Source organism: Palaemon carinicauda, chromosome 22 (genome assembly GCF_036898095.1).
Source record: "Palaemon carinicauda isolate YSFRI2023 chromosome 22, ASM3689809v2, whole genome shotgun sequence".
Taxonomy (NCBI): Eukaryota; Metazoa; Arthropoda; class Malacostraca; order Decapoda; family Palaemonidae; genus Palaemon; species Palaemon carinicauda.
The window spans coordinates 19,110,215-19,115,214 of record NC_090746.1 but is presented as its reverse complement, the minus strand read 5'-3'; positions in this window follow the sequence as shown (position 1 = coordinate 19,115,214).

The following is a 5,000-nucleotide window of genomic DNA, read 5'->3' as shown; positions in this document are numbered from 1 at the left end:
GAAAAAGAAGGTGGTGGCATACAACTGCTCTTCCTCGGCGCAGGTCATGGCTCATTTTTGTGATATTAGTGTAAAATTTAATTTCTTGTAATATTGATTTAGGAATTTTTTGTAGTGATGGCAGCTCATAATGTTGGTTACTGTTCCACAAGTTTATTATTGTTTGTTTTACCTCCAGTATTTCTTTATTCCCAGCTTTACCGTGAAGTATCATGCATTAAAAATATTAGCCTTGGACTGGTTCGTGGTTTGATATTCTGAGGGTGCGTAGAGTATAAAAACCCCAGCTCTCGAATGAAAATATAGTGATGAAAATTAGTAATTGCAGTGTTTTTTTTTTTTTTTTTTTTTTGCGTTTAGTGTAAAATTACGCTTTTTTATGATACTGGATTTGATTTGATTTTATACATTGTGTATTTGTATTGTTTTTACTGTATTTGATCTCATCATCATATCTGTTCCTTTTGTGTTTTTTTAGTCTACATTTTTTTCTTTGGGGCTTATTTTTAAAATTAGTGCCTTTTGGAAATGTTCCAAATGAATTATCGTCTTTTATGAATTATTATTATTATTGTTGTTGTTGTTGTTGTTATTATTATTCAGCTGCATCTGAATTCTTAAAAGAGGAGAGGATTGTCTTACATCGACAGTGTTTCAATAATGGCTATATTTTTCGACATCTTAAAGAACTATAAACTACTAAGAATTGTTAAGAGTAATCATAAGTTTATTTGCTGCCGTCTGTATTTTATCCTTCTCAAGGACTTAACAAGAAAATCTACATAAAAACAATTTCCTAATTTAGATAAGCAGTTTTCACTACATCTTGTCTTTTATTTTGTATTCTTGACACACAACCTTTTAATTTTAGGATTTCTTAACGCACAACCCTTTAATTTAATGAATTTTTTGACAAACATAAACTGTAGTTTACTGGCGAGTTTTTATTTAATTTTTTTTTTTTACTGAGGAATTGAGAGATATGTCCTATCGCTTATGTTAACGCAAGTTTGCCTAGTACGAGCTTTCCAACATCCACAGAATACTTTGGATATTGCATACTACTGCCTACTGAGCGTCATATCCGTCTCACCGTAGGCTGTACTAAAGGTTTTTCTTTGTACCTTAGTAAATCTCCAGCTGCAATGTTTTCTGCTTTTCTCTTTTTCCTGTCCCTTTGGCCTCTACTTTCCTACTCGCCTAATTTTTTAAAACTTCTCATGCTTCAGATTGTTCTATTTAATTAAGTACCCTCAAGTGAATCGTATTTGAGACTAAGTGATTCAGTGATAAAGTAAAAGTAATGACTTCCTATTGCGGAAAGTTTTCAATCTGTAAGCGTCATGTTGATCGACAATAAATGCTTTTGTACTTATAATAGACTTTGGGGAGTGTATTGCTGCCTTTTTAATTAATTTAAATTACGTTATAATAAAAAAATAAAATAGAATGTGCATTAATGTATTCAGATGTTGTCTTGGTCAATCATAAATCCATTCATTTATTTCTTTGGATTTAAATGTAATCTTTTCTTTTGGATGTTATTGTTGCCTATTTTTTTCTCGGTATTGATAATGCTAGGTGTGGCAGTTGTTTTATTTTATTGGTAATTATAGTAGAGACTTTGAGCAATTATTTAAATATCTTACATATGTAACTTACATACACACACACATACATATATATATATATATATATATATATATATATATATATATATATATATATATATATATATATATATATATATAAAACATATATATATATATATGTATTTATACATGTGTATATGTATATGCAAGGGAAAAAAAATAGCATAACATCATTCATTGTCATGCGTTCCTTTACAATCCCTTTGAATCGTCTTGTTGAAGTTCGTTTTTGACTTTTGATGGTGTCCTGAATGATTGAAAAAAGGTGACCTTAGTTTTATCTTGCTTTTAGAAAAAGAACTTCCTTGTACAGAGAAAAAGAACGTTCACCAAGAGTTATGTTGATGTCTGTCTTGAGGTTCTTCCGGCTGTCGACTAATTCGAAACCTGCATTCTGTTGAAAAAGAAAAGAAAAAAGTCGATAAATGATATAGATTTTTACTTTAAGTCTCACATTCTAAAATCAAAAGTTTTTCAAAGGTTGTAATGTTCTCGGAGTAGGCGTTTCGAATCCTGCATCCTGTTACTAAAAAAATCGGCAAATGATATGGATATTTACTTTAGGTCACATATTCTGAGGTCAAAGGTTTTTCAGAGGTTGTTTTATTCTTGAAGTATTCTTGAATATACGAGAAACATGCGCATGGTGGTTTGATTCACAAAACTGCTAAGTACACACTTTACCTTGAGTAATCTGAGCACGTTTCCGATCTTTCGAATTTTGGGCATGGTATCCTCCGGCTCCTTTTCGAGTTTAAGAATATCTTCTAAGTGAACTTCGAGAGACAACTGAAGAACACGATCTAATACAGAAGGCGAGAACTCGAGAACGTGTTGTAAGACATCCCATTCTGCGTTTTCGATGTCCATCTTGAGATAGCTAATTTCTCTTCCACGTAGGTCGAGGACATCGAGGATTGATTCAAAGGTAAGCATCGACGTCGAAATAACGTGTTTGCTGCCTTCATATTCGTATGTGAAGTTGATCCCTTTGATGTTGGAATGAGAGAGACCGAGGCTCAAAAAGTGTTGCCTGGGTCCATATGCCTTGTGTGTCCAGTTAGTCATGCTGAAGTCAAACGAATATATTTGGCATCCATATCTGTTGGAAAAAAAATATGTATATATATATATATATATATAATGTATGTATATATATATATTTTTTTAATTGGCAAATTCATAAGACGTTCAGAATGTTTTAGTTTAACTAATGAAGAATTTTATTGATGAATGAAAATTTGTCAGTTATAGTGTGAAGCTGAGGACTCTATAAATGTTTATTTACATGGGGAAATAAATTTTGGGGAGAATTTGTCTTCAGAGGGTGTAACGTTAGATCAGAAATTATACTACACGTCCAAGAACATGTAATTTAACATGTTTGGTGATTTTTTAATATAAAGTACTCGCCTTGTAGTAGCTCGTGTCGATGTGTTTGATTAAAACATTTTATCAAATGAAAACTAAATTTTAATAGGCTACAAGTTGGGCTTCCTAACCAATATTCTTGGAAAAAAATATTGTTTCATTTATTAATGAAAATCCTGTATCACATTACTTCATTCATTAATGAAAAATTGTATCAACGGGAGAAGCTCATACACAAATGTATATTTTGAACCCTAACCTTGCCATCTGATCATCGAAAGAGAAATCATTCCCAATGCCAAAGGAGAAGACTAGGCATTTGCCCTGATCGGGCGCTACAGTCGAATCTAAGCACAATGCTTTGTTCCCGTCCTTTATGCATTCCTTGCAGCCTCCGTTCTGCTCGTTGTTTTTACTGCATGTTGCAGAGCACCCGCGACAGTCTAGAAATCCTCCTACGTCCAAGAGCTTCCTGCAAGATGATTTTGGAGTGTCCAGGATGTCTATAATTTCGTAGACAATTTCTTTAATGGCTTCTGTAGATTTTAGGGAAATAATTTTATTAGTTGTGAAGGTATTGATATAATGCTTACTTGCATACTTGAGCTGATACTTATTATTCGGATTGATCAATATAAGAAATTTGATAAACGTTGATTTTATTTCTGAATGTAATTACGCTTTACTGGTAGAATTTTCTTCTCATAATTGGGAATTTGTTTTTGGTAAATACTTGATCTATTAAAAGGATATGCATATGACCATGTTCCCAGATAGTCTCATTTTAAAAATAACATGTTTGTATACACTTATGTTTAGTAATTTGAATCTATCATTTCCTTACCTGCCTTGGTTCTTGTTTCTGGTGCCTCTCTTCGGTTCATAAGATTAGATATCATCTTTAAAAGACCACCGATTGCTATAGTATTAAAGACAATCAATAAAAGCACTATGCGTTTGATTTGTGTTTGACTCATTAAACTTAAGAGTATCATTTTCGTTCACTTGACTTGAGTATGGTAACGGAACAAATATGATGAAGAGTTTTATACTCGAGAGTTTGTTTTATTTTCTGTTTTTGTCTCTCGGTCACTGCAAGTAAAAAAAAAATTCACGAAGTTAAGACAGAAAATGTAAGAAAATATTTATATTGGCTTTTTTTTACAGTTTCTCTCTCTCTCTCTCTCTCTCTCTCTCTCTCTCTCTCTCTCTCTCTCTCTCTCTCTCTCTCTCTCTCTCTCTCTGTGCCTACCTTGTAAATTTGATTGATGATGGTATCGTGAAAAAGATAACTTCTTAGCTCCAAGGAAATCTGCTTCTGGAAATAATATCACTTCTATCTTTTTCTTCCCAATTACCTTTCTGGTGTTCACAGCTTTTGAAGCAATTTCTCTTTCCTTGGAAGAGATAAGGTTCTTGTAATGGTTTCCCCAAGTGCATATTTTTTATATATTGATTATGAAAACAGCTTGAACCAGTTACATTTGGGCGTAGTCGCGTATTAATCTGAAGACGATTACCATTTGAGAAGTTTGTGGTAAAACTATTTAAAAAAAAATGAGTAAGTATTCCAGTATATAATTTAGTAAGACATAATATGAATATTGACAATAGTTTATTTTTCCACAAAAACATATTGTCAACTTTTACCTGTCATTTTTCACCTTCACCTCATGATCATTCCACAATTGGCATGAGTCGTGGAAAAAAACTAGCAACAGTTTTTAAGCTTTCCTGCACTTATAACACTGCTTTGTAACGCGAGAAGGAAAACTAATGGCAAATCTATCTAAATTTGTACGTCAGTTTGCCCTTCAAGGCGTAAGAGGAGGAAAATACCGCTTATAATTTATAGGTGGATTCTTTTCCTCTGAACTTGGCGCCGTTTCTTTCCTCCTGGATATTTGGAATAGATAATCTCAACTTTGTTGTAACATAATTTAGGTTTTCAAAGTTGTTTTCAATTTCTTGGTTTTA